Source organism: Lagopus muta, chromosome 22, assembly GCF_023343835.1.
Source record: "Lagopus muta isolate bLagMut1 chromosome 22, bLagMut1 primary, whole genome shotgun sequence".
Classification (NCBI taxonomy): domain Eukaryota; kingdom Metazoa; phylum Chordata; class Aves; order Galliformes; family Phasianidae; genus Lagopus; species Lagopus muta.
In genome coordinates this window covers 4,835,037-4,858,736 of record NC_064454.1, presented here as the reverse complement: position 1 = coordinate 4,858,736, position 23,700 = coordinate 4,835,037, and the positions used below count along the sequence as shown (strand labels likewise).

The 23,700-nt window shown below is 49.2% G+C and overlaps 1 protein-coding gene and 1 long non-coding RNA gene across 3 annotated transcripts in view; one reads left to right on the top strand and one right to left on the bottom strand.

Annotated features, from left to right (window-relative positions):
• The window catches only part of APOC3 (apolipoprotein C3), a 297,981-nt gene that overhangs the window by 232,492 nt on the left and 41,789 nt on the right, over positions 1-23,700 (bottom strand). The gene's annotated exons all lie outside the window — the stretch shown is intronic.
• Positions 1-23,700, top strand: part of LOC125703740 (uncharacterized) — a 42,574-nt gene that overhangs the window by 7,519 nt on the left and 11,355 nt on the right. Inside the window, exon 3 of one of the 2 annotated variants that reach the window (XR_007380957.1) lies at positions 13,695-13,954. The exons of the other annotated variant lie outside the window; for it this stretch is intronic. This is a non-coding gene — a long non-coding RNA (uncharacterized LOC125703740). Of the gene's footprint in view, positions 1-13,694; positions 13,955-23,700 lie in introns of those variants that run through there. 2 annotated transcript variants of the gene reach the window in all.

The window sequence follows — 23,700 nt, the reverse complement described above, 5'->3', positions numbered from 1 at the left end:
TTTCTATGACTACTTAATCTAATGGAAACACATTATCTGCTCTGAGGTCTGCAGTTTTCCATTTGTAATTATTGCTGCTCTTAATTGATGGTGCATCAGGGGTTGTGGCTGCAATATGGGAGTTGAAACATGTCGCCTTTCTTGAGTACAGCTCCTGGTATGTTACTGCTGAAGTGTCTGTGACCCCATGGCTTAAGCAGATGGGCTCCTGGTTTTGACTTGGGGGATACCTGGCTTCTGTCAAAGGAAGGGGGAAATTCTTTGGAGGAATGGAACGCATAGCAGCTGTCAAGCAAAAGAGATTTGTTGGAAAGTTTCTCGTGTTGTTTCATGGTGGAGCTCAGGCGGATACAATGCCTGCCTATAGGATCTGGAAGCTGTTCAGGTAATGGAAGCAAACCAGCTTATAAATTTCCAAAACGAGGCCTGGCATTTATGACTAAAACTTCACATTTCAGGACATGCAGATGGTGAGGGAAGAACAGCTTGGAGGGATGGGCTAATATAAAATTATTAATTGTAGCGATTTTTTGCATCTTTTTTTTCTTCCCAAACGAGCACTCTGGGCTCCTGTTTCCACAGGGCTTTGGGAAGGGCTGGGTGTCAGAGGGGGCTGTTTTGATGTTGTGACACCAGGTTTGCTATCTGCATGCCCTTCGAGGCTGCAGTTTGCAAGGCTGTGTGGCTCAGCCCCTCCTGCCCACCCTGCAGAGAAGGGAACCTGCCCCACTGATGCATGGTGACACACAGCACTGTCTGAGATGTACCCGAGTAAATCTGCTTGTGAAGAGTGTTTTGCAACTCCAGCATCTTCTTGAGTTTGGGGTGTTGCCTTTTCCAGTTTCTGCCAGCAGAGGGAATGTATGCAAATGTGCCAAATCCTCGTTTTCTCCTCTATTTGTTTCGATTAAAGGCACACGGAGTAGCTGAGGAGCAGGCAGGTGCTGGGTGTTACCTCTTGGGCCACATCAGCCTGCCTGCAGGACCCCACGCAAACAGCAGTGGTGCTGGGAGGCAGTTTGTTTTGCAAAGTATTTGTGCCGATCCTTTTGTGCCTGACCTGCTTCGGTGACAAGGAGAAGCTGAAGACTCTTCCCCAACCTCTTACAGGGTGACTGATCAGATAATGTTCTCTAAGCAAATGCACAAATAACATGAATTGGGGTTGGCACTGAGCAGCGAGGTGTAAAAAAAGCAATTTGAGGTGTTCTGAGAAAATGCCAGAGCCTCTGAGATGTGATTGCTTGTCGGGAAGCTGTGCCCGGAGCACGGAGCTGCTGCAGTGCTGGGAGTGTGGCTGTAGGGAGAGCAGAGGGGGATGTGGGGACAAAGCACAGAGCTGAGCGGGGAGGATGAATCCTAACCCCCCCCCCACTTGCAGTCCTCAGCTGCAGGAATTGGTTTCTGAGCTGTGAACTGCTCAGGGTAGGGATGCACAGCACTGAGTGCGATGGTGTGAGAGCAGGAGCTGCTGCGGGCGGCGCTGGGAGGGCAGTGACTGCTGGAACAGGGCAGGAGCTGTTTGCTCCTCCTTTGGATCGGTGGAGTGGCAGGTTCAACAGAGCTGCTATCGCTTGCTGGTTCTCAGTGACAGGCGTGGCTCTGTGCTCAGTGCCATTCCCTCTGCAGCTGGAGGTGTATGTGTGCATTGCTTTCGTCTGGACTCGCCCCTTATCGATGCCCGGTCTGGCCCCGCTTGGAAAAGCAGTCTGCGTGCAGCTTTGCATACTTTCCCCATGCTCCAACCCCTCGTGCTCCAGTGCTGCCATTCCCATGGCAGCTCCCCTGCATGGCTCTGGGGAGCGGTTCCCCCTGCGCCTGCCTGTCTGGGGAGAGGCGGATGATATCTGAGCTGGCAGCCCTGCATTTCTGCTCCATTTCCCTCCAGCCTCTGCCGCCTCCCTCTCCTCTTGTAACACTCATTAGCCGTGGAGAGGCGAGGCTGAAGCACCGAGCAGAGGTTGTGTGCAACCCCTGCATAACCTCGCTGCTGAGCACTGAGCCTCTGCACCCCTCCAGCTCCTCTCAGCAGAGTAGTAAGTCCTCACCTCCGTGCCCCAGCCACCCTGTGTAATACTGGTGTTCCTCATTAGTGCAGCAGAATCAACATCTGTCTCTTTTACGGTGTCTGTTTACATTGGGAAACTTCTAGGGGAAGCTTTTTATTGTTGGAGTAAAAGGCAGGTTATAAGAGACCTGGGAATTCTGTGAATTCCTATTATTTAGAAATGACAGAACTTTTGCCTGTAGCAGATAAGTGGCTTGCAGCCTCTGTGGACTATATGGGCACCTGAACGGCCATTGCCTACACAGCCTGGTGAGATGGGAGAGCAGGACTGAGCTTTTTGGGTGCAGAGCTGGGTCCACTGGGGAGCCTCTTTGTTCTGATTTGAGCAGAAATCACACAGGGTCCACAAGTTGAGATGCACTGCATCAGTCCTCTGCTGTCCGAGCTGCTGTCAGACCTCCAGGCATGTGCAGCTGTATGTGAGGGATGGGGCTGTTCCTCAGCAGACTTTGATGCTTTCTTCGCTGCAGTGCTCATCACTGAATTTCTTCTTGCTCTGTTCCCTGCCTGGTAGAAGAAGGGGGATCTGCCGTGCAAGGGGTGTGAAGGAGGGCAGAGCTGGGGGCTGGGAGCTTTCTGCTCGTTACTGGAAGGGAGAGGTGACAGAATTGCTGTGGGACCTGGGAGCAGAGGGAAGCAAGAAGAAGCAGTGTAGCGCAAGTGAAGGGCTGCGCTTGGGATGACAAGAGCAAAACCTGTTTCAAACACCCCAAATCTCTGCATCTGGTGTGAGCAGTTGGTGAGGCTCTATCAGCTGCCTTCTGTGCCTGGTAGATGGGCTTTTGATGTGGTGGCAAAACCAAAGGTGCTGGAGAGGTTTCAGATGAGCAGCCAAAAGCTGCCTTCCTCTCCATCTCCTGAGCACTCCTGGTGCTTTCCTTGCATGTCTGTCTTCACTGCTGCTTGAGCATAATGCCAGGACAGGAGCAAAAATATTCTTTCAGATAAGGATGTGAGGGTGTTATCTGGAAGCCTGCAGATACCGTATGTCAGGGGAAAGGTCACTGAAAAGAGGGAGGTGGTGGAGATGGAGATTAGGTGATTTGGAGATGGCTTGAGGGATTTAGTGGAAAGACAGAGCTCCCGTGGAGCATGAATGGGCAATGGCACCTCTGACGGATTATAGGGCACCTTGTTCAGAGCTTTCCATGCTGCTGCGGACGCCAGCAGAGAAGAGACGGGGAAATCTTGCATTGAAAGGAAGCTGCAGAGCTCCAGATAGTTACATCCCTTGTTATTTCTCTACCTGCCCAGAAAGCGCCTTATCATCCAGGCAGAGCTGAAGCAGCTGACTGCTGAGCTGACAGCGGGTGCCAAGCTGCCCCTGAGCTGGGAGCAGTGCACTGCAGCAGCACAAGAGAGATGGGGACGAGGTGGCTTTGGTCTGTGAGCAGCACACAGGGTGCTCCCAGGGCTGGGCTCTGCTGGGGGACGCAGCTTGCTGTGCTCACCTCTAAGCAGCTGCTTCTGGTGCTGAGGTGTTTCAGGAGCTTGTTCCAGGCTCCGGGATGGATGTGCTGCCTCTGATGTCCTCCTGCTGCTTCTGCCTCTGGGATCTGCCCTTTCATATCCAATTTCAAACCTACTTCTGTTACTATAAGCACAGTTTACAGTCTTGATTATATTATACTGGGGCTTTTCTTTGCACCTTTATTGCTACAGAAAATATATGGCAAGCTGATAGTGCTGTGTGATTGCTGCCAAGGATGTGAACCCTGGGTAATCTGCCACAGAATCGTTATCGTTTCAGCTGGAGCTGAGCAGTGAGACCCCAGCACTACAGCTGAGCAAACTGTATCAGGGTTTGTGAAGGGCAGAGAAACTAAGAGCAGGGATTTGTAGGTCTGGCAAAGCTTAAGCCTTGCCCATGGGGATGTTCCCCAAACTTTCTCCTGGCTGTGTTCCTAGACCAGCTTTTTCCCTTGGCTGTGTTTGTTTTGCACGGGTGCTGCTCTTTGCAGTCAGTGCTTGCTAGAACATTTTCAAGTAGCACTGCAGACTGGCATCAATGTGGGCTTCAGAGCAGCACTTTCTCTATCCAGCTCCATGCCCCAGTTCCCTCCCAGCAGCTCCCAACTGCTGTCAGCATCACCCCCGGTGCACAGGAGGCGCATCCTGAAGAGCATGTTAACATTTAGATCAGGGTGATGGGCTGGGAATAGCATCAGGTTAAAAGGACCTCTCCTGAAAAGAGCACAGCAGGGCCCGGGCTGAAGAGTTCTCTCATCCCCCTGAATGCTGGCTGCTCTGTGGATTTCCATCAGCAGTGGCTCCATGCTGGGCCATCAGGGCTCAATGGAGCTGCAGCATTTAGGATGGGAGGAGGAGGAAAGGGTTAGGAGCATCAATCTTCCTGCATATGATGGATGGTGGAGGGAGACCTTCCTCCCTGTAAGCCCAGTTTCTATGCATTATAGAGTCTGAGAATGGTTTGGGTTGGAAGGGAGCTGAAGGCCGCCTGGTGCCGCTCCCTGCAGCGCACAGGGACACCCACAGCTCAGCAGTGCTCACAGCCCCGTCCAGCCTGACCTTGGCTGTCTGCAGGGACGGGGCACCACCGCCTCTCTGGGCAGCCTGTGCCAGCGCCTCACCGCCACCTTCCTTATCTCCAGTCCCAGTCTCTTCTCTTGTAGTCTGAAGGCATTTCCCCTTGTCCTGTCACACAGACCCCACTAAGGAGTCTGTCCCCTTCCTTCTTACAGCCCACATTTAGATGCTGAAAGGAGACACTGAAGTTCCAATCTTCCTTTTCTTGATCCTCCATTTTATTCTGTTGTCTCCCCTTACTAGTTGTTACTCCAAAGGCAGAGTCTCAATGTTTTAAAGTCTCTCCTCGCTTTGGAATTTTCCACCCCTCTCCTCCCAGCACCCCCAGTTCCTCTGGTCCTGCAGGTGGGATTCCAGCAGCATCCTGGAGCTCTGCTGCCCATTGCTGCTGAACAGTGCTGTCAGCAAGCTGTCAGCGGGGCTGACAGGCCCTCGAGCTGAGCTGACAGGATTAATTTAAAATCCCATATGGTGGAAGAGTTGACTGTCCCCCCAGCTCACTCTGTGCATGGACAGCAGCCCTCAGCTGGCAGCTTGCTGCCACCTCACCTGAGTTCCTTCTGATCTCCAAAGCTCTTTGGTCTTCCTTCAGCCTGGCAAAGCATAGCAGCTGTCCTGGCCATGTGGTGCTGTGATTCTCTCCTCTTCCTGGGATAACAAAGCACATCAAAGGCTGTAAGGGGACACCATGAATGCTCGGGGTCTTGAGTTATGGGGCTGCCCTATGCGCCCTGTTGAGCTCCCAGCAGGGAGGTGGGCAGCTGTGCCTTAAAGCGGGGGAGCTGAGGGCTGGGTTCTGTTTGCAAGTTTGCCTTGATTTAATATAAGTTTGGGCGAGTGAATTAATCTTTCTGCATTTGTTCCTTTGGCGGCTCCCAGCATTGAGGTTTTGTTGGTTAATGTTTATAAGAGTCTTTTGAAATGTGGCTGTTGCCGCGTGGATCCAACAAAGCGAAGCAACGGTGAACAATGAGAGAGTATTTTCCAAAATACAGTGTAGTAAAAGCAGCTGAGATAAGGTCTGCTCTCATTAATTTAAAAAATGATATTTTTCTTTCTTTCAATAAAAACTGTCTGCATGATAAACTGACATCTTAAACAATTGTTTAAGCAGAACAGGTTTAAATATATACTTCCTGCATACGCCGCCGGTGAGTCACTACGCAGTTATTTATCAGATGTGATGGTTCTGTAGGAGATGGTGCAAAACTGAGTTCCTTTCTTCCTGGAGTGGCACAGTTACTGCAAGCGATGAGGGTGCTGAAGTTGTGCCTGTGTTAAATGGCTTGGAGTTGGTTTGAATATCTTCCAGGGAGAGCTCTGGAGGTGGGTGCGTGCGGCACTGAGAGCGGTCTGAGGAAATAAGCAGTGCTTAAGTTGTTCACAAGCAGTGCTGTTAGAAATGCATTTTGGGAATCCCAGTTGCCCAGAGCTCTGCTGTCAACTTTTGAACGCTTACAACCCTCTTCCTTTTGATTGCAAATATGCAAACGCTGTTTGGCTAATGTAGAAGTAAGTTGCTATGTGGGGAAAAGAACAAACAGACTACACAAAGGGCTGGCAATATGTGCATGAGAACTGATTTAATAAATGCATATAGACATGCACGTGTCCAATAAGCTTTTATTTGTGTCAACATCAGATGGCGTGTAACAATATAAACAACATGGGGGGGCGGTTTGTAAGATGTATAACAAAAGTTAGTGCTGAATTACTTCTGAGTTTTACTCTTGAAAGGATTCGAGCCCTTGGCATCTGCGATTGGCCTTCAGCTGATAGTTGGGGTCGCAGTGAATGTGCTCACTTCAATACCCTGGCAGTGGTGTTGAGGTGAGGGCTGTGTTTACGGTCTGTACATCAAACCCGGGGCTCAGCATGCTGTGGGCTGATGAGGATAATGCCATAGAATCTTAAAATCATTCAGGTTGGAAACTGTCTCTAAGATCACCCAGTCCAACCATCCACCTACAACCAACGTTGCCTACTGACCACATCCCTCATTGCCACATCTCTGTTTCTTGAACACCTCTGGGGATGGTGACCCCACCACCCCCCTGGGCAGCTGTGCCAATGATCACTCTTTGGGTGAACACGTTTTTCCCCACTCCTGTGTGATCCTCAGTAGGGTAAGGAGCTGTGTGCTGGGCCATGCCCTTGCCTACAGGAGGATGAGGCTCCCAGGGTTGGGCACAAAACATCTCTATTTTCTTTTAATCAAGTTGTCCCCATGAAGCACATCTGTTACTGCTTGCCTTGCTGCTTTCATCAAGGTGAGGACAGAGCGGTCCTTTTGAGCCCACCACTGTTTATGTAAAGCACTTCAGCCAGGCAGGGCTACTTGGATATCAAAGGCAGTGACTGGAGAGGTGGCCTGCTGGAATTTGCATATGAAATTGCAAATCGAAATACAAACACCAGAAAGATGTGAAGATCAGTGTGAAGGGTGAGCATGAAAAGCGTTGGGAAAGGGGGGAGGGAGGGCAGGTGGGGAGAGGGGAGCGGTGAGATATGAAAGAGGCAGAAAATGAACACACGGAATATTTTAACTAACAGAAAAGTTTCTTGTTCTGAAGACAGATGATGAAAGAGAGACAGTGAGGAATTATTAGGACAGAAGATAAGGAAACAGCAGAGATAGGAAATAATTATTTTGTATCTGTCTTTATAAATGAAAATGAAGGGCATTAACTTAAATAGGATTTAGATTTTCAGGGACAGAAGGGGATGAATTAGGAAGTGTTCAGATAACAGAAGAAATGATTATTAAAGGTCGGGGGCTCTTGAAACCGACGCCGCTCCTCAACCGTGTGCAGCCACGTTGGGATGTGCAGGGCAGGGAGAGATCATGGAGCCATGAAATTATGGAGCCATGGAGTTACTTGAGTTGGAAGGGTCCTAAAAATGTCACCTAGACCAACTCAACTGCGGTGAACAGAGATGTGATGGAGGTGGGAAGGATGCAGAGAGAGCCCTTCCCTACGGCTGGGGGGCACTGGCGGGGTTGCAGGGCCATCAGGAGGGATGCAGTGATGTTGGAAGAGCAGCTATGGGTGGCACGCTCCCTCCTTGCTGTGTGCCCTCTGGGAATGGCAGTGGTTTTTTTGCCTAGGCTACTATGTCTGGTTGGCTCTGATAGGATGTGCAAGTGGTCCATCTTGCCTCTTATACACGTTGCCTGCAGCAAAGAGTTCCCCAGCATAGATGCTGGTGTTTAGGATAATGATAATTAGCAATGCTTTCCAGTATTGCTGTGGGGTAAAAAGTAAACAGCCCCAGTAAGAATTTCCTCGAGGTGTGTTTTTATCCACCTTGCACACATGCAACCAAATTCAGCAAGTCAAGCATTTTATTAAGTTCTGAAGCCAAACAGCCCTAGGCCCTATTACATTTTCATGCACTTAGAGGAGCACTTGCAAAATTCTTTTCATTCGCACGTAGTTTAATTTCGGATGATGCTTTCATAAATCAGCTTCACCGCTTTGCATGCATAGCTCGGTACCTGCGGTTACTCATAAACATAAAACTGCATCTATGTAACTAGAAATGTTTGTTTGGTTTAATGGAACACGTGGGTAGTTTGGAATGTGCCAATAATTGGAGACCTAGAGGTGGGGCTGAATGTTCCAGTTAGCACTATAGGTCAAGATTTCACAGATGGCTGATGTTAAGGCTGAATTCGGAGCTCTGTGAACAGGCTCTGTGAGCCTGACCTTTGGAGGCTGTGTGCTTACTGCCTACCAACCACAGTGTTGGGAACACTGTCCATTGGGCTTTGAACCTCATGAGCCAATTATGGAAATCCATGATTGCCCCCAGCGCTGCCCATGGAAGGAGCCGAGTGATGTACTGCGTAATCTTCCCATTAAAATCCTGCATGGCAGAAGCTAGAGGAGTTCCATATGTTTGTTGCCAAAAAGAGGAACAGGATCAACCTCGTGAGTGGGCGAGTCACTTATTTATAACCCTCCCACTGAGCTGGAGTTTGTTTAATTTTCTGGAGCAGCACAGCTCTCACAAATGTGGCTGTATAAATTTGCTAACAATAGTCTGTGACTCTATATAAAGCTGAGGATGCTGCAGTCCGTGGTGCATTCACATCAAAGGGATGATGCATGATGGGGCGTGCCACGTATTGTGGCATAGGAGATCAGAGATCTTAGGTTGCTGCTGGTCTGAATAGCAGGAGCTGCAGGTATGCTACCCAGTGTGTTCAGATCTTCACATCAGTGGTCTCTCTCAGTCTAAAGAGCTTTTAAAGAGATGTCCGTTATACTGCTAATTGCTACATTCTGATGAAGTGGAAGACTTAATCTGCATGAGGGAAGCTCAGCTCAGCCTGTACATTGCCCAGGCAGAGTTAGCTTCTTCTATTGACAAGCCTGCTAAAGTGAAAAACCCCAATCACAAGTAAGATTTAGAGAGAGTTGTGGGGAAGCATCAAAGGCAGAGGCTGTGTCTCAAACAGCTGAATGACAGAGCATCCCCAAGTAGCTGGGTGGCCAAACAAAGGCACCTCGGGTGTGTGGCACAGCTGTGTGTTTCATGCTGATGTGCATGGCTGAATGTCCAACTGGCAAAAGGGGCTCCTCTACAGGCAGTCTAAGCAGATGTGTCTTATTAGCAGGTTCTGTTAGTAACCTGAGCCTTGGTGAAGAGATTTGGGAACTCTATTTTGGAAGAGTGTGGAGACCTGTATGGTCTCAGAAGGATTCATACCCTGTGCGTCTGTTCCTGCTGTTTGGCATGCAGCAGCAGTAACACGTCTTAATGGAGCAAAGTAAATTCCATCAGCTCTGGAGCTGTAGACTGAACCTGGGGAGGGACTGCTGCAACCTCTGGATGAACCAAGTCACAATATGACCATCTGATGTCATGCAAAACAAAAGGTGCAATTTAAACTACCATCCTCGAGGTGTGCTGAACGGTATTGGGTTGTCAAATGTGGATTTCTTTTAAATCAGTGGTCCAGAATAACCTGGTAATGAGGAGTTGTTTGACAGCAGATGAGCTGAGAACACATACATGAAAATAATACACGAGTTGCTAGTTTTGTGTGAATTTAATTGACTTTTTTCACATAGAGCAACTTACGCAGAAAGTAATTCAGCTTAACTGCATGTTAGGGAATGAGGCTGCATAAATAAATTGCATGCATGAGATGTATAAAAGGACCTTCAACGCAACCAGCCTGTGGCAGTGAGTGGAAATGGATGATCTTCAAGGTCCCTTTCATTCCAGGCCCTCCTATGCTGATGGCCAGAGGTCAAGCATCTTCCACACGGAGCCACTGCTTCTACTCACAAAATGCATTTCCTCTTGAGCTAGCATAAAGGATAAATGCCTCATTCCTTGATTTTTACATCATTCCTCTGCGGTCTTGAAGCAGTGTCTGACAAGACCTATTATTTTTCCTGTTATCCAAGCTGTCCACATCTTAACAGCTTCCTACTTCAGCTGAGACAGTCTGAAAAGTTTAATATCATTTCAAATCAGAGAGCCAATAAAACTTGACATTATTAATATGATGTCAAGGGGTTTTCCAAATGCTTAGGGAAAAACAATGTGTCCCATTAAACATAGCTCCTTGCATGGTGAAATATTAAGTGACTTTTCAATGAGTACCAGCTGGAGCTATTAGTTTTTCTTTGCTGCAGTTGATATTGAGAGCAGGTTTGGTTGGGAACCTTTTATGAAGACATTAGCTGAATCTGTGCAATCCACAAAAGCTTGTGATTTCCAAGGGACTGCACTCTATCGGGGGCTGCATATGCGAGCATGAATTATTAAAGGCTGTAAATACATTTGTCAGGATGTGCTTTCTCTCCCTTAATGCACTTGTTACACCGGGGAGTCTGGAGCATCTACTGGGAATTTGATCTTGGATTTTAATAAACTGAACCAACTTCTTAATCTTCTCCCGCACCTTCCGCTGGGAGCTGGAAAATGGGAGCATTGCAGACGTTATCTCTGGGCTGTGGTGGTTTGCTCTGGGTGTTGCTGTGGGATATCACCTAATAGCAGCCCTGCTCTTTGACCTGAGAAACTCACCTTGGCTCTGGACGTTAATATTTCTGGGCTTCCCCTGGGCATTTCTGCCTTCCCGCTGCCTTGTTTGCCTTGCTGGTGCTGAGCAGCAGCAGGAGGCCTGATGGTTCTGCAGTCTTCCCTTTACTTTCGAGTTATTGTACAAGAAAATTGCTTCATCTCTTTGTCTATCCAGACTAACCACGTTCTGCACAAAGAAGTCGAAACTTTTTATGAATGCCTTTTGGTAACGCGCCCTGGGATCGAGAAGACATTTACTGTGCCTAGGGCTCTGTGCAGCACTTTAAAGCCTCATCTGGAGTAGGCGTATGTGTTGGTGCATGTTCTGAAACGCACCTCCAAATCCTGGTTCTTGGCTTTGTGTTGGTGTTTTGTTTCCCCACTCGTACGATAACGCTTTGATGTCTCGCAGGGGAAGCGTACGTATTTAATTTAACTTCTATGGAGTTCTTTGACAATGGAGGGAGCTCTGAATATTAAGCAGTTTCGGGGAAGTCGAGGCAGCGATGTTCCACTTTTATCTCTGATAGGAGCTCACATCTGAGCCCCAGTCCCTCAAAATGCTGGGCTCCCAGCCAACCCCAGGGCTCCTAGCCAACCATGTTGTTGCTGTAAGGTCAACTGTTCTTGATGCTTTTAGGCAATAAAAGCGTAATTCCCCCTTTTTGACACAATAATAAATTGTTTTATTACCGTAGCTGCTAATTTAGCTGCAGTCCTGCTTCTTCAAGGCTGGGAATTGGGATGAGAACTGGCCAGGCCATGCAGCAAAGCCAGAGGTTGTACGCAGCCCTGGATGCCTTTTGCTGCCTCTTTCCAGCTGCACAACCTTCCTTCACCTCCTTTCTTTTAATGTCTTAATCAAGGGGCTGATAAGAGAAGTGATCCATGAAAAGGACGGGTATCTTGACAAGACACAGAAGCTTGTGGCAGCACTTTCCCCACAGATCAGCATCCTCCACAAGAGGGAGAGACAAAAAAGACAGATTTTTGTACCCTTAAGCTTCCACCACTGCAGTTCAAAAGACCAATCTTTACAGAAAATAAATTTAAAGGAGAATTTTTGATGTATATGATGGTCTCTTGTGGTTGACAGGAGTGCTGCTGGCAGTATATGGAGCTATGCAAAGCCAGAGTTGGGATTACTTAAAAGTGTCTGTAGTTCTTTGATTAACCAGTGTGTATTTTATTTTTTATATGGCACAATCAGAGCCCTACATTGATAATATCTTGCTATTATTGTTCAATACATGAAACTCCCCTTTTTCCTGCAGTGTGTAGCTGCTTTTTAGGGCACTTTTTAAAGAATTCATTCTCTGCATGTTAAATGGATCGCTTTCAACCTGGCTTTGTGCATTTGGGTGCAGTGGTGCACTCAGTCTCGTGGGGTTGAGAGCAAAGGAAGGGAAGGGTGCAAATGGCAACGAGCAGAATGCTTGCAGGGGACTGTGGCACCTCCTCCCCATTGATAGCAGCAGCGTGCTGTAAGCTGCATGGAGTCATTAAGGTTGGAAAAGACTTCCAAGATCGCCAAGCCCATGCCCACTAAGCACATCTCCAAAGGCCACTCTGAGGCAAAAGTGTGAGCAAAGCACCGAGGAGGGAGGTGCTGTGCTGGAGATGATGCATCAGGTCCCCGGCACAGGCAGGAACAGATGTAGGGCCTCCCCTCTCCCAGACAACTGCGTTCCCTTTGTACCCTGTCTCATCAGCTGCCTTGTTCAGCTGTTTCCTGGGTCTGGCCTGAAGGCATGTGAGAAGTTTGCAAAATCAAGGGATAATAATAGTAAAATCTGAGAAGGCAGAAGTGAGCAAAGCGAAACTTGAGCCGCTTCAAGGGGAAGCGTGGCAGCTGTAAGCGAAACAAAGAAGGAAAGCTGCTCAGCACCGAGGGCAGGTTGGGGTTTCAGGGCTGTGCTTTGCTGTACATTCTCTTCTGGAGTCAACACACAGCCCTCAGCCCCTGCCTGGGGCAGGCATAGTGACAAGGCAGCAGCCTGGGCATCCTGCTCTGCCAATTATCAGCTTGTCCCTGCTCCACAGCTCTCGGAGCTTTCCCAGCACATGCAAGGCTTGATTCACAGTGGTGCATGCGAGCCGTGATCTCAGTCTGGCTGATCTCTTCTGCTTTTATCCTATGATTTTATTTATTTATTTTGCCTGTGGCCTCTTCGCTGCCAGCAGTGCTTGTTCCTGGATCGGGCTGAGCTGCTGTAGCGTTGAGGATCGCAGTCCTTGCGATGCTGTGTGATCGTGCATCCCGTGCAATGCAAGAATGCCGCCGCTCTCCCCTCTGTGGCTGTGCTGCTGATGGCCCTAATGACTTGTTCCTGTCAGCTGGCAGAGCACAGGGCTCCCTGGGTGTGTGTGCAGTCAGAGAGGAGCTAAATCAACATGCTGTGTTTCCCCTACAGACCTACCTCCACATTCCTTCTGAACAGGGAAAAAATGGTATGGAGATGGCTTGGCTCGTTTGTAGGGAAGCTTTGGCTCTGCTAAAAGAAAAGCCCTCTGCTTTTTCATGTGAGCTGCCCTGGGTTGGAGGAGCATCCCTGTGGCTGGGGCAGGGAATGATGGGGTGCTGATGCTGGGGGCTGCAGGGGCATGGCATGGGCAGTGCTATGGGTGGGAAACAAAGAGGAAGTGATGCTCAGCCCTCTGATCATCTTCCTCCTTTTATAACGCTTTCATGTGCAATAGAAGTGAAGGTAAGGAGTAAATTTCCCATCCGATAATGGGTGTCTGGTTCAGAATAGGATTGGGTTAGGGTCAGTGCTTCCACAGCTCTGAGGATTTGGGTTTTGGAAGTTCCCACCCATTACTGCAGTTAGATTTTTCTAAAGGGCCACACACGGTGACATTTACAGCCAGGCTTCTCAAAACCAGTGCAGTACTTCAGATGCTGAACTCCTGAAAATCTACTCATTTAATTTGTTAAATGAGAGTGAAGGTCTCTTCAGATAATCTCTGTCATTGTAAGAGTGGAGCTCTTTGGTGAGAAATGCAGCTTATTCCTCCCCAAATCTCCTTTCAGGTCTGAAGCACATTAGCCTGGAGTCACTTTAAAGCCCATTCGAAAGGCTGAGAGAGCAACCTAAAGAGGGAAACGTGACCTCATATCAATTAGCTGAAGTTTGCATGGCTTGTCACTTAAATTCACACATGCTTTCTTTGTGGCAACGTCTGCGGTCAATGGAGACGAGTTGTGGAACGCTGGTGCTTCATTTCCCATGCAGGCAGTGGGAAGGATGCTGAGCGAGTCTGCCCAAGTGAGGGATGGCTCTCTGAAGGCAAATAAAAATACTTCTGTAACAATTCACTTCTAAGATTTCAGGAGTATCTTTTCCTTAAGAGACTCTGGTGGGCTGAGCACCGCCTGGGGAAACACAACTCTGGGCCTGTTGCTCCCACCAGTTGCAGCCTTCTGGGCAGAACTCTTCGTCTGCTGCTCGATGCTGATGGGTCAGAAATCCCTGTTGGCTAAATTCAGGTGTGCCGACGGGAGAGAAACAGAGGAGGAGGAGGGGGAGAGATCCGTCACTTCTGTCAGTGGTGGTGTTTCCTTTTGTGTGTATAACAGTCCCAAAGCAGCAAAACAATGGCAGCTCAACGCGTGTCCCCTTTCATCCAGAGGTCTGCATTTCTGTAAAGGTGTGATTGCAGAAGGGCTGAGCGCTCGGGAAGCACCAGGGCTTGAATGTGAGCACAGTCTCCCTGCAGGTGCAGATGTTTTGGAGGGCATCTCTCTGGATAAATACCCGCCGATGGGCTGGACCTCTTATTGACCTTTAACTACTTGGTAACTGATTCTCTCCCATAACAAATACCTCCTGCAATTAATAGTCAATTGGTACTTAATTAATGAAGCAATAACAGTGGAACAGAACATTGTCACAGGGTAATGGTCTCCTGCAGCCGTTATACCGTTGCTGTCCCACTAAATCAAAATTAAGTGTGGTGTCTGCTGGGAGCACAGAGGGAAGGACTGCAGGTTCCCAGCACACTGCAGGGTGCTCCCAGCCCCCCAGCTCTGGCCAGCGAAGCAGGGAAACGGCTCTGGAGTAAAGCAGGCAGGTAATTGCACTGAAGGTTAAGAGCACAGAACAAATGGAGTCTTTAAATAATCTGCCCCGAAATTCTCCAGGAGCTGCCTGGCAGGGCTGCAGAGTGCAGGCGCTGAGTGCTGTGTGGAGAGGAAAGCTCAGCATGCACAAGGCCAATGCCACTGGTGACATGGTCCTGCTTGTCTTTCATCCTCTCCTTCCTCGTGCAAATATTTCAGTGGAAATGAGTGCTTTTCTGGAAAAGGGCTTTAAGTACCGGATGCTCCAGTCTTTCCTGTAGGGATGGGGCTTGCTGGGTGCTGAGCACCATGCTGTAAAACCTCCCCCAGCTCACTCCTGCGCCCTGTCCTTTCCCAATGTGCAGCTTGTTGTGTTAAAGGTGACTCAAGCCATCTGAACACCAGCTTCCTGTTCGTTTTTTTTTTTTTTTTTTTTTTTTCCTAAAGTCCCATTTTTCTGTCTTGTCAGGTCTATTTAAGTATTTAATGAGGTGAGATAGCACCAATAAATTTAACACAGCACAATAACTCTGATGTGGGCCACAGCCTCATAAACTCCCATGCTGGGGACGAGAGGCGCCAGCTGCAATTGCTTGGCTGGGGCACTGCGAAGGTTGGCCAAGGACTCAGAGCACTGCCGCAGCCCTGCGCCTGCTCCTTGGGCACAGAGCTGCTAACAGCAGCTGGGGAGTGAGGACAGGGATGGTTCCTCCATCCCTCGTGGTATAGCCCACAAACTCACTAAGGTTGGAAAAGACCATGAAGTTCATCATGGCCAACACCCTTCCATGCCCACTAACCATGTACCCAAGTGCCACATCTCCATGATGGTGACTCCACCACTTCCCTGAGCAGCCTGTGCCAGTGCCCAACCACTCTTTCCAAGAGGGAGCGTATAAACAGGAGGAGGAATGGCTGTTTATGAGAGTGGACAGTGAGAGGACAAGGGGGAATGGTTTTAAACTGAGACAGGGGAGGTTTAGGTTGGATATCAGGAGGAAGTTTTTCACTCAGAGGATGGTGAGACACTGGAACAGGTTGCCCAAGGAGGCTGTGGATGCCCCATCCCTGCAGGCATTCAAGGCCAGGCTGGATGTGGCTCTGGGCAGCCTGGGCTGCTGGTTGGCGACCTGCACACAGCAGGGGGTTGGAACTGGATGAACATTGTGCTCCTTTTCAACCCAGGCCATTCTATGACTCTATGAAGAGGATATTTCCCAATATCCTAGAGGCCTGCAGCAAACTTCCATGGTTTGTTGGGTCTTGAAGTGCATGATGGAGGACAACGTGGATATGTGGCCATTTTTACTGCAGCTGATCCCAGCCTTGGGTGGTTGGGTTGGGTGAGCCCTGCAATGGGGCTGAGATCAGCAATGTTGTCCTGGCAGTTCTGCTGCAGTTTCAGAAGAAATATTGGAGGATCTTTGCACTGTGTTGCAGAGTGTTGAGGAATCCTTTACTTGTCTGTTTTAAATGTCTCCAGAATGAGTAATTTAACAGATTTTTTTCTCCCCCCTCACTCCTTGCAAATCTGTTTGCAAGCAGCTTGCTTTCTCGGAGGAGGACTTGGAATTGTCAGCTGGCTCCTGCAAACCATTTACTGAGGCATCCCTTCCTCTGACTGGCATTGGCAATGCCATTTCTCCCAATCTGAATGCCTTGTAGTGGAGAGAATGGGAAAAGATGAGTGTAAAGCTGTATCATGTGAGGGAATCTGCAAGCTTGAGATTCATTCTGGCACTTTGGCATCAGCATTTGTGGCTGAAGGAAAGTCATATCGAAGCTGGGAAGAATTGTCTCTGTATGTCTCAAGATTGTCACTGCTTCTGTAGTGTGATACTGCCCACTCAGCAGGGGCAAGAGCTGAAGGGTTGAAGGAATTATCCATTTGATGTGGGTTCTCCACATTAGAGTAGTAGGCAGCAGGAAAACACAGTGGTTGCACGGTTCTGCTCTTGCTTCTTCAGCTGCTTAAATACACAAGGCACAAAGAGAAATTGTGCTAGCTCTGGCCCATGCCAACAGCACCCATTAGCTCTACCTGGACCTGCCAGCACCCCCTCCTTACACCAATCCCATACAAATTTGCTTTGTGCTCTCTTACAAATAGCTTTACCATGCCTGCCCATACTGAAAAACCATCCTACTCCATAACTGGCTGGGCACAAATCTAATTATCCCAAAAGGGGAGGGAGTGAGGAGAAGAAAGCGTGCAGAAATTTCATCATCTAACCTTGTGAAATCTGTGTGACTCAGAGCCCCTGAGCCTTTGCTTTGCAGCTCACCTCCAGGAACACGGCTTCCTTCAGCACGCTTCTGTTTAGCTGGTTATTTTTTGCTCTGTGCGCTGTGCTAAGGGACACGCTGCGAGTAGTTTATTACAGCTTTCTGTTCCGTTCTGCTGCAGTACAGTAGAAATAATGCAATCATGTCTCAGCTCCATATGGTCTCGGAGGCTGAGAAGCTGAACAACCTTTTGCTTTGTTTGTGTTTTCACTCCCAGCACCGGGGGGTGTTGCAGGGAGCTGCCTGCTCAGCCTCCATTGGGCTGCACCCCGCTCCCAAAAATGCCATAGGAGGGGGTGGTGGCCCCGCACTCGGAGTGGTGGTGTGGCTGGAGAGGGAATCCTGTGCTTGGAATACAGCCACCGTTTATCTAAATATTTGTGTTTGTATGTGTGGGCTCCATATTGCAGAGAGCAAGTGCGATGCTTGTAGCCTTCCTACTCCAGCAGGTCAGACCATACGATCCGGGGATGCCTGCCAGGTTTGTGATGCCTCGTGTAGCAGAAAATAGCCCTGTTGCTGCCCGTGGGATTGGATTGCTGGGAGTGCTGGGGGCTGCAGGAGATGAGGGGACACCTGCTGGTGTTGGGCCCCAAGGAGCTGCCATGGGTCACGGGCACGGAGCAACTGGGAGCTCTGCTGGGAGGATGCTGCCAATCTTTCTGTTTCCATGCGCACAATGTTGGCTGTGAGCTTGACCCATCGAACACCGTTCTGTGCCCAGCACTGAGGCTTGTTAGCAGCTCACTAGCTGCTCCAAGCCAGCCCAGGGATAGCTTGCTGCTCTGAGCAGGGAATGTGATGCAGCTAAATAAAGAATTCAGCTGTTCTTTGAACAAAGGGTCGAAAGGTGCGGGTCTTGCCAGGCATGGATTGGTGCAGTGCACGCACATTCCTGAACCACCGGGTTTGCTTGGCTTTGGGGGTCATGAACTCGGCTAAATTCTTCCAGACTCCGATGCTGGAGCTCCATGAAACAAACCTGGGGAGAAGGAAAACATTCCTGGTGCCCGTGTGCCTCTGCACAGAGCTGCACTAACAAATGGTTCCAATTATGGAGCAGAGTTTGCATGTGCTGTGTTATTTCACCAAATGCCAGAGGGTCTGAATTTCCTCAGTGCTATGGATCAAGTCCGTCAGCCAACATTCGTGTAAAAATGTAAGATCCAGCTTTGTGTTTCATCAGAAAAATAAATCTGTGCCATAGAGAGGGGTTGTGAAGGTGGGAGGGGGGGGGCAGCGAGGCACCCTGTTTCATGGAGGGCAGAACAGCAAGCTGCACACGGCAGTGTGTGTTGCATTGCTTCCATGTGCTGCTGCTGAGTATGGCAGTGTGCAGAGATCCTGAGGTGAGGCAGCCTGAAAAGTCAAGGAGGTTTTTGTGCAAAGATGGAAAGCAGCAGAGAAGGTGGCTGCTGGTTACGGAGCTGTGCTGCAGCAAGACTCAGGATGGTCTGCTTTGAATTGCTGTGGATCAGGAAGCTATCTGAATATAGAGTAGATATGGGAACATAGCACATCTCTTGTTGGGTCAAAAGCTCCTGTGTTATCAGTGAAGTGACTCCTACTTGGTGCTTAACATGAGTGCTTCCCAGAACACTTGACAGAAGAAGGCAGGGATTGTGCTGGGCGAGCACTGGGTACAAAGCTGTGCCCCTGCTCTTGGAGGTAGAGAAGGAGCAGAGTGGGTCCTTCCAGCCCTGCTGCCTGTCTGTGATGCAGAACAGGAAAGGCCCTGCAAAAATCTCCCAGCTAGAAGGACAGGTGACAGGAGGGAGGGCAGCCCTTGCCAAGCACTGAGCAGCATCCTGCATCCCAGCCCCCTGCCTGCACCAAACATGGGCAGAGCCCAGGTCGGCTGCCTTCAGCATCTCCAGCCTCTTCCCACATAAGGAGCATTTTTTCTGTCTTCTGCAAGATCTCTCATGACAAGCATAATTTTTCAAATTACTTGTTCTTTCTCTGCCTTCCATGTGTGTGCTTGCACTTCTTCAGCCTCGTGTTGGCATCATGCTTTGGTACAGCAGCAGTAATGTCCGAGCTGGAGGATCCGTTCTGTCATGCTGGTGAGAAATGAAAGGACTTCACCCATGACATGTATCAGAGGTGGACAGTCTGTCCAAGTGCCCAAGCAGAACAGCCCAGCCTGGGGATGCTGCTTGTCTAAATGCCCTGCAACCCGTGGCTATAATTAGGCTGCACTCTGGCTATTTATAACTCCTCCTGGCTTTATGCTTGCAATTGCTAAGTGCAGAATCTGTCAGGTCTGGGAGGGCAGGAGGATCTCAGTGTGCTGTGTGCAGGATGGCAGCCCCTGTGCCATTGTGGCCTTTAGGGCAGGGCTGCCTGTGCTCAGGGTGCGGGTGCCAAAGTGCTCCTCCTCACCCACCATTCCAGGCACGCTCCATGCTGCCTTCCTAAATGCCCTACATATGGATGAATGTTTCTTTAAAGCCCTTAAAAGCAAACAGCAGCAAAAGAGATCCTTGGCTGCTTGACAACCCAAATGTGGTGGAAATCCCATATGTTTCTGGCTTTAACCTTCCCCGGGGTGCCCCACTTTCTCCATGTTTTGATTCCTAGATCAGTCTCAAGCAGCTATTCACAACGGTCCGGCTGCTGCTGGGAAGTCCTCCTGTCCCTGCTCCTTTGTTGCTGGAGCAAATGAAGCTGAGCTTCAGCTCCCTTACTTGAATGGTGCCCAGTAATCCTGCAACTCTTTTTTTTTTTTTTTGGGTGGCGACATAAATTTGCAGTGGTGTTCTGCAAAAGCACCCTACCAACCCAGAGCTGCCTAGCATCCGTAACAAGCTTATCAAAGGGTTCCTTTGCAGCGAGATCTGAGCCCTCCAGGTTTTGATTCATAGCAGGTGAAGGCAGAGTGTGCTGAAACCTGATTGAAATGTGCGAGGTCAACAAAATAGAGCAGAGAGTGCACAATAATTGGGGAAGAAGCAGCAGCCTTGCTTTCTGCATGTGTTCCAGTGATCCCTGTACTTTAATCTCCCATTTCCAAAGGGAAGCCTGTCTTGCATACTTCATCACAGCGTTCATTTGCACAGGAGGTCTCTTGTTCCAAAAAAAAAAAAAAAAAAAAAAAAGAAAGAAAGAACGGGGGGGGAAAAACAAAACTAAAATTACTGCTGACTTTACTCTCCTCCTTTCTTGTTAAAGCAAAAAGGGAAAAGCTTCTCTCCTTCCCACCAAGCAGGGGGTTGGGGAGAGGAGTGCTACCTGACTTCCATCCCAAGGATCCTCACCTCTCGCAGAGCTGGAGCCCTTTCTCATGCTGCAGTGCTGATGTTTACTACAGATGAGCAGATCTGAGAAGGAGGAAAGCCTCCTGTGCTCTTTGGGAAGTTAAAATCTCCTGAAAGATGACGGCTGAGGGCTGGAGGAGCTGGGCTCCTTGGGGCAGAATGTGTTTGTCAGAACAGATTCTCACCTCTGCCTGGGAGAATTGTCGCAGATTTGGGGATCTCTGACCTTTCTCAGATATCTGGGGAAGAGGTAGGAAGAGTTTTAAGTAAATATTTTCCCAATAGTCCATAACGTTTTGTTGGAAAGGCTCCATTCCCTAACATCTGTGCAAATTAAAACCTTTATCTGCTTTCAAGTGTTTGTTCGGGGGGGGTTGTCTTTCTTCTGCATTGGGAATGGGAATATATTAAAAAAAGAAAAAAAAAGAAAAAAAAAGAAAAAAGAAGGGTGGGGGGGGGGGGGGGAGAGGGGGAGGGGAAAGAAATCTGTCCCCTTCTCCCTCCTTCCCATCTGTTGTTGAATCAGCAGCTGTTTGTCCTTAAGCTTGGATTACAACCTCTTCATCAGCCCCTTCTGTGCAGCACCTCATGCAGCAGGGTCTGGCACACTGCATCACACCAAGGGGCAGTGATGCAGGGACAGCTTCAGCCCCGCTGCCCCTCCTCTATAAACGTGAATTTCTCCTTTCTGCATATTCCTGCTGGAAATCCCTTTGAGTGGTGCATGGGTTTAATCCTCCCACTGCAGGGTACAGATGCTCCGGGCTGCTGCCTTTCCCTATTGTAGTGGGAGGGGATCTGAACGCTGGCAGGTGCTCTCAGGGCAGCAGGATTCACTCAGCCATGCCTGCCCTACCCGGCGGCTGCGATGCGCCAATGAGCAAATGCTGGGTGATGGACTTGGAGCCAAGAGTGACGCCGGAGTTTTGGGATGGGAGCCAGCGCTGCCTCCGTCTAGCAGAGCTGTAGGGGAAGTCAGCAGAAAAGCTGGGGATTGCTTAACAAGCTCTTCAGTGCGACTGAATGTGCTGAGCTCATCCGGGCGAGCGGCGGGTGCCAAGTGTGTTGTACCGACGGGCTTCATGCTATGGGATGAGGAGCTGCCTGTCTGCTCCCTCTGCTTCTCCTTTCTGCCCCAGCTGGAGGAAAGCTTGGTACACTGCAGCAAAGCTGAGGTGGGCACCTGTGCTGCTGATGCTGCTATCGAATGCGGGCTGTTCTCAGACACCTGTGTCAGTGGGACAAGGCAAAAGTAGAAATCTGGGAATGTAGCACAGAGAGCTCAAAATGTTTTTATAAATGAGCCCCACTCCTTTTTCAGAAGGGAAAAATGTTCAAAGGGAAGGAGGGCACGGCGAGCAGCCCAGTACAGAATGAGTGCAATCGACTCGTTTAGCTGACTTCACTCTACTGACAAAAACAAAGCAGAAAAAGGGCTGAGCTTTTGGGGAATTTCTTGCTTGATTTTTTTTCTGCAGCTGTTGGGTCCAGATGCACTTTGCCTATGTGGTGCACTCAGGTGCTGGGGGGAGGTGTGGCACAGGGTGCTGTTATCTGCGTGCAATGGGGGAGGAGAGGTTGCTGAGTTACAGCAGGGTGAGCTCTGCAGACTGAGCCTCCAGCACGGCCCAGTCCAGCTCTGACGCTGGACAATATATCTGGAAGAGAGGAAAACGTTGTGTTCATAAGCATGCCTCAGATAACAGCTCAGTGGGTCACCATGGGGTCACCTGCTGCCCTGTCCTTTAGGTGAAGGCTGTGAGCAGTGGCTTTAAAACAACTTTTAATCTCTGATTTCCTGGGAAACGTAGCAATGCAAGAGCCAGGAGCTGGCTGGAGTCCGTTGGCGGCTGGTTAATGCATCACCAGCGAATCAGGGCTTCGTTAGAGGAGGGCTAATCATTTACAAGCTTTGGGTTTGTATGCACGGCTTAAATCTCATTACTTCATGCCCTGGGTATGTGCTTTAATGTCCTGGCTGTAGATGTAGCTGTGTTGGTCTTTGTGCCTCTGTACCAAAGAGACTGGCAGTGCAGCACAGATCTCAGTCTGGTGTTTGCACGGGCTGGCTGCCTCGTGTCTGCTGAACGTCAGTGTCAGCGTGGGTCTGGAAAGAAAAGCCATCTCACTGTGAACCTGTGCACGGTATCTGAGTTTTTAAAGCTTTTCTCCTTTATTTTCTGCATGTGTTAACGGAGGGGAAATGAGTACAAACCTCAAAGCAGGGCTCTTGGGGGCTGCAGGGGATGCCAGAAGTGCAGATATCAGACCTGGAACAATGCAAAACGCATCCGTGTGCCAAAGCCATGCACCAGAGATGCACCATCTGCTCATGCATGGCAATGGGGTCCATCCCTGCTGTCTCCAAGGCTGCCCCACCCACCCCATGGTGACCTCCTTCCAGACCCCCACCCCTCAGCTCAGTGTTTGGGCTGCCCTGCAACCTTCTGCCTATCGATTTTCCTTACTAATGCACTTTGCTGCGTCGTGCAACACACACCAAACAAAGCACAAAGAACTCAATCAGCCACTTAAACAAAACAAAACAAAATAAAAAAAGCCACAACAAAAAACACAACAAAACAACAAAGCAAATCAAACAAAACCCACTGCCTTCCCATTACAGGCCAGGCAGATCATGCAGTTAGAGCTTGAAAGGGCTCCTATTGACCCATAGCACTCAGTTAAAATGAAGGCAGCAGTGTGAATATGGGCGGAAGATGCAGGCTCAAGAGAGCTCTTTCCTTACATAAAAAGAACATTTTACTTTTTTCTTTCTTGTTACCTGCAAATGAGAAAGAAATGCTGTGCTCCTCTGCTCCGTGTAGCGTTATTCCAAGCATACCAGCTCCCAGCTCCCTTTTCCCTTAGCTAATAAGTAATCATGAGGAGGTTTGTGGCCTTGTTTACTATATTTGGCCCAGAAAATGCTTTTTTTCCTCTCCTCCTCCCCTTGCCTCTTGCAGCAAAATGCTTCCTGAGATTTATTTGTGAGCCTGTAAATACAGAGTAAATAGCTTTAATTTAATTTACCTGGTTCCTGTAAGAAACTGTATCTGCAGGCAGGAATTGTTTCAGCCTGTGAGCTGACAAGTGTGTGTGGATGCAGGATGCTCGGGTCCCTTGTATTGCTTTTTATTTTTTCCCTAAGGAAGAAACAGCTTCTGCTGCCTCTGGGAGCTTTGTTCTGAGTGTTGGTCAGACGTACAGTGCTGAAACATGACAAACAGCCATTTGGATGCTGAGAAATGGAAGGTAGGGGTGTGATCCTGCAGTAAGGACCGTGCACCTGTTGGCCCAGCTTGCTCCTAAGTCTGACAGATCCAGTGTGGACACCTTTCTGCCCAGGAGAGGCTGTTTTGATATTTTCTTCCTGGTACTGCAGGGTTTGTGGATTCCGGTACTTGGCAGGCAGAGCTTGGTGCCCGACT